General features: G+C 50.9%; 1 protein-coding gene across 1 annotated transcript in view; it reads right to left on the bottom strand.

Moving 5' to 3' along the window:
* Window positions 1-10,058, bottom strand: part of CACNA1E (calcium voltage-gated channel subunit alpha1 E) — a 494,904-nt gene extending 484,846 nt beyond the window's left edge. Inside the window, exon 1 of the mRNA XM_059412718.1 lies at window positions 9,616-10,058. The gene's annotated coding sequence lies outside the window, so the exon portion shown is untranslated. The remainder of the gene's footprint in view (window positions 1-9,615) is intronic.
* Window positions 10,059-12,682: the final 2,624 nt, after the last annotated feature.

Raw genomic sequence — 12,682 nt, 5'->3', positions numbered from 1 at the left:
GAGGCCCCACCTGCTTGGTTGTTACTTGTCTGACATCTCTCTGGACTCACCAGAGTCTTGGGAAGCTTTATGTTCCAGCAACAGAGTTTCAGCCACAATTCTAGGATGCCAGCAAGCCTGGCCCCCACCGCATAGGGAAGAGAGCACGACAGCAGCTGGGGACAGTTTCTGCAGCCACATACCACACCCAGGCTGTGTTTGCCTGGATCTCCAGGCACCTGCCTACCTGCCTGTCAGTTCACCTGACCTCCAAGTTCACCTGCTCTGCTCACTCCCTAGGTGGCCAGCCTCTCACCAGGATGACTAATGCCTGCTTTGACATTTTGGAGATGTTTCAGCCATTAGTTTCAGCCATAATGAACTGGACACAGGCAGAGAAGAGGGGAAGATGGAGGGCTGGGAGGAGGTGGCCGTGGTAGGTAAACGCCGGAGGAAGTTGGAGGCGCAACAAAGACCTAAGCCTAGGAGACCCTCACAGGTCAGAGGGCAGGCTAAGAAATGGGCCCCAGCCTCACTGGGCCATCCCAGACAGCTGATCAGGACTATGGCTTTGGGAGCCAGTTGTTCAGCACAGAGGCACCCTCAGTCTGATCGTGAAAAGGGGGGTAGGGAGAGTAGTAGCCCCACAGCAGCCTCAAGAATGTGCCTGGCAGGGACGCCTGGGTGGTTAAGCAGCTGCCTTCAGCTCAGGTCATGATCCCAGCATCCTGAGATCGAGTCACACATCGGGCTCCTTGCTCATCAGGGAGCCTGCTTCTCCCTCTGCCTCTGCCTGCCATTCTGTCTGCCTGTGCTCGCTCTCTCTCTGATAAATAAATAAAATCTTTAAAAAAAAAAAAAAAGGGGGTGCCTGGGTGGCTCAGTGGGTTAAGCCGCTGCCTTCAGCTCAGGTCATGATCTCGGAGTCCTGGGATCGAGTCCCACATCGGGCTCTCTGCTCAGCAGGGAGCCTGCTTCCTCCTCTCTGCCTGCCTCTCTGCCTACTTGTGATCTCTCTGTCAAATAAATAAATAAAATCTTTAAAAAAAAAAAAAAAAGAATGTGCCTGGCAGACATGCCAACTACAGGGCATTAATATACCAAGAGCCCCAGCTCTGGGCTCTGAAATCTGCCACCGTGTTTGCGCAGAGGGAGCAGGGCAGGCACACTAAGGCAGGCCCACTCCTGGGAAACATGAAGCACATCTGAGGGCTGACTTTGGTCCAAGGGCTTCCCAGCAGCCTTGCTGAGCACCCTGACACAGAACAGCAGGCTGGGCCCTCGCACCCAACCCCTCCCTCTGTCCGTCATTCAGGGTCAGATTTGTAGCCTGTCCTGATAGCTCTTCTAGCCTTTCCTGGCTCCCTCCTACTATCTTCCATAGGTATGTCCCCTAATAAAGTCCTTGCACATTTAATCCATCTCAATGTCTGCTTCCTGGAGGGCTGCACACTCCGTCTGAACTTGACCCTGTGACTTGCTTTAGCCGATGAAACAATAATAAATGTGACATAAGCAGAAGATAATATCTGGTGAATGACGATGGGTTCCGTTTGGGACAACGTTGAGTCTGAGATACTATGAAGTGATGAAGTAGAAATGTCCGAGGTGCCTGGATGGCTCAGTGGGTTAAGCCTCTGCCTTCGGCTGGGGTCATGATCCCAGGGTCCTGGGATCGAGCCCCGAACTGCATCGGGCTGTCAGCTCAGCAGGGAGCCTGCTTCCCCCCCCACCCCCACCTGACTCTCTCCCTACTTGTGATCTCTATATGTCAAATAAATAAATAAAATCTTAAAAAAGAAAGAAAGAAAGAAATGTCCAGTAGTCAGTCAGAAGGAAACGCTGAAAGTCAGGAGACAATCCTGGGCTAGAAAACAAATCTGAAGGGTGTCAGTATACGGATGATGGCTAAAGAGAGCGAGGGGAGGAAATCTCTCTGAGAGTGTGTACCATAACAGGTGTCAAGGACCAGGATTGGGTCAAGGAGGCACCTACACTTAAAAAGCAGTCGCTGAGTTCCCAGCTGGAAGAGGAACCAGCCAGAGCGAATCAGAGGCCACCTGGCCAAGCAGTGAGGGCACCTGGGAAATACCACTGACGCCTGGCTTGTTCCAGATCTCTTCTCAGAAGCCTACTGTAAAGGGACAATAAAGCAATGAACACTAAGGTGTTAATGGTTAGTAACAGAAGTCTCCAGAAATATTTGCAGTTTAAATAAGCATCTCAACCTCATAGTAATTCTGCCTTTGGAGCCTATCTGGGCTCCACCGCCTCCTGTGATCTTGGATTCTGGAGACTTTTGTTTGTTCCTATAAAACAAGAGAAACAATTCCTAGGGCCTCTGGGCGGCTCAGCTAGTTAAGTCTCCAACTCTTAATTTCGGCTCAGGTCATGATCTCAGAGTCCTGAGACAGAGCCTCGTGCCGGGCTCCCCACTCAGCACAGAGTCTTCTTGTCCCTCTCCCTCTGCTCCTTCCCCCTCTGCCCTATCCCGCTCACTCTCTCACTCATTCTCTCTCTCCAATAAATAAAGAAAATCTTTAAAAAAATAAAACAAGAATAATAATTCCTATATCCCCAACAGGTGTAAGCTATACCATGTTTCTGGTACATCCCTTCATCAATGCCTCTAACAGTGGTTCTCGAGCTCCAACATGCACCAGACTCACCTGGAAGGTTTGCCCCAACCCGAGTTTCTGCTTCAGGATGTCCAGGACGATACTGATGCTGCTGGTCCAGGAACCACACTTTGGGACCGCGAGTTCTCCCCCAAGGACCCTACCATGTGAGTGAATACTCCCAAGTACTCTTAACGACTGGTCTCATGGCCCTAGAGATGGGCTGTGGGATGAGAGCTCTAGGCTCCAAGTACAGGGAAGTGTGATAAAGCAACAGTCAGGTAAGGGACAGGGACAGGCACAAAGTCTTCTCCCTCAGCTGTCACCCAAGACATCTCAAGGGCTACAAGTTAAGTGATTCATACCTGGATGTTTGAAAAGCCATGACTCAGTGGGCACAGTAGGTGGGCCACACTGACTCAGCCTGCAGGGTGGCAGGGAGAGGAGCCGGTAGAAAGGGACACAGCCGAGAGCAGAATGGACTGAGGTCTTCTGGGCACCTGATGAGCCTGGCTCCAGGGCTGGTGGAAGGCAAAGGCTGCAGAAGGAAGCCTTCCCCCTAGATATGGGGGGCAGGAGCAAGCCTATAGCACCTCTTCCCAATTTCAGAGAAGTCAGCCTCCGCGTTGGGCCAACAAGACCCGGAACAGCAAGAAAAGCAACATGGAACCTCCTCGGGAAGTCTACCTGTTCGGTATTCCCCGTCCTACTCCGTCCCTCTGCCCTGGTGATGCTCTTCTCTGAGCGCTTCTCCACTCTCCCCAGAGCAATGAGTGTGGAAATCTGCCAAGACCAGCAAGAAGGAAAGGAATATTTTTTTAACAAAAGCCTGCCACAGACACCATCTCATTTTATTTGTTAAAAATCCCCTGTGAACTCCCAATTTTACAGACCTAATTTTTTTTTCAACCCACATCTACTACTGGGCTAGGTACTGAGACTGTGATTAATTAATCACAATGCCTGCCCTCAAGGAATTTTGCCTAATGGGATATAAAATGTGTTGCATTTATTTTATCGTCTATAAAACACGTTCTTGTGCAATTGTACTTGCTCCTCGTAATGGCCACAGAGAATTGGTGTCATAGATCTTATTTCTTTCTTTCTTTTTTTTTTTTTTTTTGCCATTCTGATCTTCCACTTAACTATTACGTCCTCAGAAGCCTTCGCTGACATCCCAGTCTCAAGAGCTACCCAGTCACCACCACATCACCCTATACTAATTTCCTGAGTGACATTTATCAGTCATTTTTTTCCACATTTACTTGTCTATTTATCATCTCTCTCTCTCTCTTTCTCTCTCTCTCTCTCCCCGCCTGCAATAGAATATAAATTTCAGGGCTCCTGGGTGGCTCAGTCGGTTAGGCATCTGCCTTCAGCTTGGGTCATGATCCCAGGGTCCTGGGATCAAGCCCCACATCGGGCTCCCGACTCGTCGGGAAGCCTGCTTCTCCCTCTCCCACTCCCCCTGCTTGTGTTCCCTCTCTCACTGTGTCTCTCTGTCAAATAAATAAATAAAATCTTTAAAAAAAAATTTCACCAAAGTAGGAGCTTGTGTGCTACTATATTCCCAGCACCCAGATCACTGCCTGACCCAGAATGGGCACAAGGAATACATCATTTACACAAGGGGGTGGTGGGAAAGGAGAAGGGAAGTGGAGAGCAAGAAGGGAGAGGCTGTGATTTTCCCACTAAGTACCAGAGCTGAGGTTCACATCTGGGGCTTTACCCCGCAGCCCAGACTCCTTCTACACACACCTTGGGGACGGCTCTGGGCCAGTGCCCAGGTTCTGAGGTTGGCAGGTTGACTTTGCTTGCCTGGGTACAGAGGCAGATGTACCCAGGGCTCAGACTTCAGCGCTGAACAGCTCATTAACCCAGAGTCTGAGACGCAACAAAGAGAGAAGGAGGCTGCTGGATATGTGTTCCCCTGCCATTGCAAATCCCTTCCCTAAAGAAGCCATGGAGCTCTGGTGAGGATCATTATACTCAAGAAAACATCAATCAAGGACCAAATAAGTCAACAGAGATTCAATTTACTCTCTTTTAAGCAGAAATATATAAAATGTTCTTCACCACCTTTTTAAATTAAGGAAAAAGAAGAAAACTCTTGTTCAGTAAATAGAGAAAACAAAAAATTTCTATTGTATGACACAGTAAGAGGGAGAGACAAAGAACAAAGTGAGGGGGAGAAAAGGGGTGAGACAAAATCATGGAACAGTCATTATTCTTAAAATGGGAAGGAATCTCAAGCCACCAGAGGCTCCGGGCCCGTGTGTTGATAACACAGCTAAGGTCCAGGGGCTTAAGTGCTTTGTCTATGGTCTGCAGCCAGTAAGGACCAGAGCAAGGCCAGATCAGGGACAACACGGTCAGATAACATATAATTTGGTAAAAGAAATCCAGGCTTCTTCAAAGTACTGTACTGAGAGCTAGAAACCAATGATCTGAGAGTGAGAACCACGTTATTTTCATCTTTATTTTCCCACTCCTCCTATAAAAAGGCCATGTACACACGCAGTTCATGAGAATGGGGGGAACCCCAAAAGATATATGAGAGAATCATAAACACATACCACCTCTGCAATACACAAGGGACAAAGAACTAGGTTGTGTTTTGCAACAACAGTGATGCTTCCACCATTAAAAGGTGTCCCCATCCGTGTAGCCCTGGATTCTGTTATCCGGGTTAGAAATTGCATGAAAACCCCTAGGGATGGATTCGCGGCCCTACCACAGGCTGCAGTGCCTGACCCACACCCAAGACAGCATCAGACCTTCCTCCTGCTGCTCCCCATTCTCTGCCCTTCCCCAATGCCCACGCGGCAGCCGCTGCCAACACTAACCCCGCACTGATAATCTAGGGCACTCTCTCTTTACCCCAATCCCAATCTAGCATTTTTCAGAAGGCAATTTTTTGTTCAAGTATGATCAATATAGTTATGGAGCCTCTGTGATGCCACATGATGAATCTTTCCAAACAACACCGCAGGAACCATAAAAATGGGAGGGCCTTTTCCTTGGGAAAGCCCAGTTCTCTTCTAGAATCTCATTTGCTGCAATTCCTCCACACCCATGTGTGTAAGCATACAGCAGAACCCTTCAGAATCCTCATGTCAGAGACGAAAATTAAACCCCTAGGAGTTTTCCAGGTGACAGCGAGAAAGGCATCACACACCTTTGCTTCCACCAGGCAGGTAGCTGATGTGCATGTAACCAACTCTAACAGATGGTTTTATAATAAGCCTTTTGGTCCCAGATGGCTTTATGGTTCGTCACATGAATGTTTCGTCCAATGGCCTAGGTCCAGGCTCCCCAGCATATGTAAGTGCCATGAGAACAAAGACTGTGCAGCCCCCTTTCTTGTAGACCACCTTCTCCCACTGTCCTATCGCCCATCCCCAGCCCTTCTCATCATTCAGGGCACATTACAGACGTTGGTTAGCAAGAGTATTGTATTTGCTTCTCTTCTCGATTCTCTGTCACTTATAGGGGATGCGAGGAAACACAAGGCAGGAGCAAAGGCTCTCCCCTGGCCAGATAAACCACCTCATTCTTCCAGACACAAACTGGGCAGAGATCTGCCCACAGGAGGCCAAGAGCAGTCACTCTGCTCCCCAGGATGCCTGTTTCATGGCCCCTCCAACAAACACCTACCCATCAGCCCCAGGGGCCCCTGTACCTTCACCAAAAGAGGGGAAGAGAGGAGGGCTCTGCCTACGATTTGCAGAACACAGCTCACAAGGCCACCCTGAACTGTGGGACCTTAGACTGCCAAGCAACAGGGACATACCTGGGAAGCATGTGCCCGAACTCCATTTTCAGGCAAGGCAAAAGAGGCCCAGGGAAGTGAATGACTGACCGAGGGCCACATGGCTTCTTAATGGGGCTAAGCCAGGGCTAGAAGTCAAGTCTTCCAGGGCAAGGCTCTTTTATCTACCCCACCCCACCTGATAATGCCCGCTTTTCCTCTAGGCATGCCTCGAGGCTGCTGTTCTTGGTGTGTTCTATGGTGCTGCAGGGTAAACAGTAAATCCAATGTCTAGAATTTTCTACTTAACGGTCTATTTTCACTTACATGATAGACAAAGAATCTGAGGGACCTAGTCAACATAGGTTGGTATGGTCAGCTTCCCTGCTAATCTACAGAATTATTTCTGAGTATATATTCCCTTGCTAATCTGTAGGATTACTTCTTGGGGAGGTATGGTCTCTCCAAGTCTAGGTCACGGTCAGTCTCTGAAAAACTGGACTCACTCAACAGTGATTCTGAGAGAGACAGGCTTCAATAACTAAAGTGTAGACAGATACTGAAAACCTAATAATGACCTCTGCTCTGCCTTTCCAAGAAAGGATTCTACCACCCCAGGTACTCATGAGTTCACTGGCATAGGATCCAGGAAAGAGACCCTACAGTGACAGTCTCAGCAGCAGGGCAGGGAATGAAGACACAGACTTCTTGGAGCCCAAGAAAGGGTCATGCTGACAGAAAGGACAGGGGCAACATGAGTCAAGAACTAGGCAGGATCGACAAGTGGAGTGCCCAAACCACCACACTCTAGAATTGTCCATCATCCCCAGGACCCCAAACACTGTGGGCCAAACGCTGACCATATAAACTTCAGCACAACAAAGCGCCACTGCACAGAGGAAGTCAGATAGCCTTGAATTTGAATCCCAACTCTGCCCTCTACTATCTGGGTGAACTTGAGCAAGTTACTAACTTCTTTGAGGTTTAGTTTCCTTATCTATTCAATGGGGAAACCTACCTCACAAGGTTGGATGAGAATTATTTACAATACAGTCTAAAAATTGCTTGGTATTATATCTGGAACATAATAAACCCTCAATCAATGGTAGCTAAATTTTGGAAGCCCTGAGGGACTTGGCTCCCTGACAGATCCAGGGGCTCCCAGGGGAGTGAAGGTGTGACTAATAGACACATGCCCTAAGAATCCTCATAGCTCCTGCACACATGCGAGGGAGTAAAAGCCAGGTATTTCCCTGCAATCGGACAATTCTTGAACATGAGTCTCCGGTTTAGTTTTAAACTAAGACACACACACTTCATCCCAAGAGAGTCAAGAGCCACAAGAGAGTCAAAGAGGTATGAGAGCAGTAATCCAATAACTCAACTGTGTGACTGAGAGGGTCACTGTATATCACGCTGCCATCAACACACTTGAATTCCTGGCAGACGGACCGCCTCCTGGGAGCCCCAGGCTCATAAATATGGCCAAGAAGCAGACAGAGGGATAGAGGCAGCTCCGTGTGTATCACCCTCCGCTTGTAATCCCTGTAGTCAGAGCACGAAGTCCCCATCCTGGGAATGGGATTTTTGGAGGGTCTGGTGGAGCTGGAGAAAGAAGAGTTCATCAAGAGAAAGAGATTTGTATTCAGGGCTAGATTCTCAGAGAGAACCAAAATAAAGTCCATTTGAGATCTGTGTCAGGGAAAATCCTGACAGAAAGGAAGATGCGAGATCCAGATGATATGAAACTAACACACGTTGCCTTGTGAACTGTCCCAACCTCTGAACATATATATGATCACTCTTAGGGCAATCATTTATCCTTGTCTGGACAGCCTCTACTGTCCCTATGTAACTATGACTCTCTCTGTCCACTCTCAGAACTGTCCTGGCTTGCACAATAAATTACATGAAGACCCATTACTACAAAGTGGTAAAAAAAAAAAAACAAAGAAACAGCAGCAGCAATAAAACCTGCTAGCTGGCCAGAGACATAGCACGTGAAGAAAAAAACCAAACCAAACCAAAACAAACAAACAAAAACAGGAGAATGGAAGCAAACAGGAAAAAAAAAAAAATGCCTTCTTCCAGGATCTGGAGATGGCTGCCCAATCATATAAGACTTACACATTTGCAGAAGAGGAATTTCTGTTTTCCATTAGTAATTCCTCTTGAAACTGTCAACAGGAAGTTTTCCCCTGGCATCTACCCTAATTTCCAGCTGAGTAAAGAGAGCCCCTTTTCTCTAACTCTCATATCCCTAAAGATAAAGCCATGCTTTTTTCTTTTTTTCTTTCTATTTTTTTTTTAAACCATGCTCTTACTTAAGCATCACAAACATCCTATCCTTTCAGGAAAATGCTTCTCTGGATTGAGCCATCTGTCCCCAGCGTTGAGGTGGATGCCTCAGTCTTAGGGGTTCAGAGGGCGTAGTGTTTCCCATCATTCTCTCCCAGGCAAGGGCAGAAAGCAAAGAGGCAGAAAGAACTGGGAGTTCCATCCCAGGAAAAGGATGCACAACCACTCTCACACTGGGAGACCCAAATTCTACCCAACAGCAAGCAAGTCACTCCAAGTGGCCTGACTTCTCCGCACTCCTCTCCCTGCTCCGGGCCCAACTGTCAGCCCCCTCCCAGGACTGGGTCCACTCCCCACCCGCCCGACCCCCGCCTCCGGACACCCAGCCTACCATTCCTGGGACGCCCCCGAGGGCGCACGCAGCTTCACGTCACAAAACTTCGCTGGAAGCTCAGTCCCTGCTCAGCGAGTCCTCCCCTCGAGGGGTCCCCCGTGCAAAACTGCCCGGTGTCCGTGGCTGGCGCAAGGGCTGCGGGGGGCCGCGAGGCTCGCTAAGACCCGGCGGCGGGCACCTGCTCCCAGCCTGGCGGCGCTCCCAGGTCGCACGAGCCTCCCTCGCCGCGGGCTGGGCCAGCGCGCAACAACCAGCTACAAGGCGCCCGGGCGCCTGGCAAGGGCACGCCACTCACACCCCCGAAATGCCGGACGGCACGGGGCTTCCTCACGCCCGGGAGATCGCCACGGAAGTTGCCGGGAAAGGGCAGAGCTGGAAGAGGCAAAGCTGGCGGAGCGCCGGATTCCGAGGTGTGGGCATACGAGGACTCCCAGCCGTCCAGCAGCCCCCCAACAGGTAGCAGCGCCGGGACCGAGGCGCGGCGCCCGCCGCCTGGGAGGACAGCGCAGGGCCGCGGGCAGCAGCGGACACCCGCGCGGACCACCGTTCCCGTGGCTGCCAGACCCCGGGCTTACCTGGAATTCACGCAGGGTCCCGCGCTCGGCTGAATGGAGAGGGCGTGCTAGGATTCCCGAGACATGCCTGAATTATTGCAAAAGAGCAAGAGGGTGGGGGGAGGGGAACGGAGCAAGAGGGGAGGAAAGATGGGGAGACTGAAGGGGGACGAAGGAGCAACCCAAAGAAGGAAGGGGAAAGGAAGGCAGGAGGAGGTCGGGGGGGAAGCGGAAAATAAATAAAACAGAAGGAAGACAGTTAAAAGGGAAAAAAATCTGCCTCCTGCCCACACAGTGGAAAAGAAATTTCTGACCGTCAGCAAGACAACTCGCACACATGCCCCCCACCCCCCAGGGAGGGCACACGGGGAATAACAAAGGAGCTGGACGGCCCGGAGCCCGGGGAAGCGGCCGCGGTCCCCACACGGGCAGCGCGCGCGGGTCGGCGAAGGAGCGGGCGGGGAGGCGCGGGGACGGCCGCCGGCGGGCGCGCGCACTCCCGGGGCTGCGGGCGGGGCGGGGCCGGCGGGGCGGGGCGGGGCGGGGCGGGGCGGGGGCCGCGGGGCCCGGGGGGAGTGGCGCGGGGCTCCGGGTAGTAAACAGCCTGCGGGCGAGAAACTCGGGTCAGGGTTCCTCCGGAAAAGTTCAGCGACCTCGAACTTCCCCAGGCGATTCCACTCCAGAACTGTCCCGGTTTGCGGGGGGAGCAACGCCTGGACATCAGATGCTCCAGGCTGTGAGACGCCGGCCCCGCCGTCGGGCAAGGGGAAGCAGTGATGCTAGAGCATGATTGCATCTGAAGAGAAACAGGCGCACTGGGGGCTTTAAGGAGTCAGGGAGAAAGGGAAGTGGGGAGGGGGAACCAGTGCCTGAGTCAGATGCTGCCCAAGGACAGGGGCCCCAGCTACGGCGGCGGGGAGTCTGCTGCCTCTGGAAGGGGCAGGCAACACGCAAAATAAACAGTCCTAACGACCGAGTCAGACTGTCATTTTGAAGGCTTCTCTAAGAGGGCTCCCTCTTCCCCCAAGTCTCTGGCTCTTTGCATATCTTGCCTCAAGAATCACAGAAATGCTCCCAGAGCCATTGCTGGTGAAGACCTTGGGCTCTGGCTCATCTCTTCAGTCCAGACAGGTCCCCAGAGGGGCTTTTCCAGCTGGCTCTAAGCAGATGCCCACCCTCCACCAAAAGTTCAGAATCAGAGCACAGGAAGGGCCCCAGGAGAGAGAGAGGAGGAGGCGGGAGGATTGAGGTAGAACCAGGGTGGGGAGGAGGGGAAAGGGGAGGGTTCTCTCCCTCACTGCTCTTGTTCCTTAGGCCTGACAAGGAGGGGGCAAATCCTCTGAAGCCAGGTTCTGGGGGTTGCCAAAGCTCAGTGAGGACCGACAGCCATTCCCACTTAACTATGGAGCTGAGAGCTGATATGGCTGAGGCTGATGGCCATGGCTGAGAGCAGGGATTCTGCTTAGCCAGCTTTGCCACCATCCACCCACCCCCTCATGGGCCTGGCACATCTCAGAACACTTCACTGAAGGGAACTCAATAGCCACAAGGCACAGGACTCTGGTCCCCTCTCCTCTCCTTTTAGGGTAGGGTATGGAAGTGAAGACCAGGGGCCGGGCCACCTCCCTTGGCCTGTTCTCACTCACTTCCCCTCCCCCTCTGAAGGTCTGTTTGGGAGGGTCACTCTGTGAGGACCCAGGACTTTGACCCCAGGTTCAGGTAAGTTCTGAACATCATCACCTACACTGAAAAGGAAGTGAGTCTGGTGTCTAGGAACTAGACTTTTAGAAAACCAGGAATTTAGCTCTGACGTTAAAAACTGGGCATTAGGATAAAAGAAAAAAAAAATCAGGGCAACACATCAGATGTTCCCAGACTGACAGATTTTGAGAAAGTCTTACACATCTAATTTCCCCTGTTAAAAATTTGGTTTTGGAAGCACCTGCATGGCTCACTCGGTTAAGCCTCTGACTCGTGATTTCAGCTCAGTTCTGAAAACTGTTGTGAGATCAAGCCCCACCTTGGGCTCTGCTGTCATTGGGGAGTCTGCTAGAGATTCTCTCCCTCTACTTCTGCCCTTCCACTTGTGTGCTCTCTCTTTCTCACTCTCTCTCCCTCAAATAAATAAATATTTTAAAAAAAGAATTTTATTTTCTTTTTCAGTTCAAGCATGAGTGTGCAACGGGAGCCCCTCTTGTGGAGGAGATCTTGGGCCCTGCACAAAGGAAGGTCAGAATCCTAACCTTTCTTTAGGTTAGCTGCCTGGGGGAGTCAGCAGCCCTCCTCTCAAGGGAGAAAAAACACAAAGTGGAGAGGAAGAGAGAGAGATTTTCCCACTCTAGGAAATTAACCTCAGAATCTATCGAACCTGTTAGAGGGAAGGAGAATGACTCCATTAGCTCCAAAACGTACTCTTCTGCCCCCTACTCTACTCCAGCATATGCATACAGAGAGGGCAACTACCAGCACTGAAGCCCTTCTTCCATCAATCCCTAAGCAGGAGCATTGACACTACAATGTTTGGGTTTCTTTCTGTAATGAAAGTTTAAAGAGCTAGGATACCAGAAGGCTGATGGTTTTCCTGGCTTAGAATCTCCTTCAGAGAAGAGCACCCATACTCACCCACCCCCCCCATCATCAAAACAAACAACAACTGTGCTCACAAATAAGATTCTCCTTGATGGCCCCTTCATACTACTGGGGTAAGGCCATGCCCACCAACTGGATGGTTCCATGACAGATTTACTTAACCTCTCCAAGGAGGCATCACAAACCCACATGCCCAAGGACGACCCCCTTGGACATACCTGCCATTTTATTTCTTGCCTCTCTGGCTACAAGTAACAACTAATTAGAACAATATGGTGTCATTTCAGACATAACAAAAATATTGGCTTTGGTTCTTATCCCATTTGAATGAGTGGTGGCTGTTGCCCAGTGCCTTTCTCGCTCTAGGCGGAGCAGGTGGGGGAAGTAGTCTGAGATGCGGGGACTGGGTTCAGCACACAGGGCGTGTCTCCTTCCGACTCCTCACCCCAGCAGATGTACCTCCTCCTCTCTGCACCTCCTCCCGCTCCCAAGCCTCTGT

Source organism: Mustela nigripes, chromosome 10 (assembly GCF_022355385.1).
Source record: "Mustela nigripes isolate SB6536 chromosome 10, MUSNIG.SB6536, whole genome shotgun sequence".
Taxonomy (NCBI): Eukaryota; Metazoa; Chordata; class Mammalia; order Carnivora; family Mustelidae; genus Mustela; species Mustela nigripes.
The sequence above is the reverse complement of the archived record's forward strand: the minus strand, read 5'-3'. Positions and strand labels throughout refer to the sequence as shown.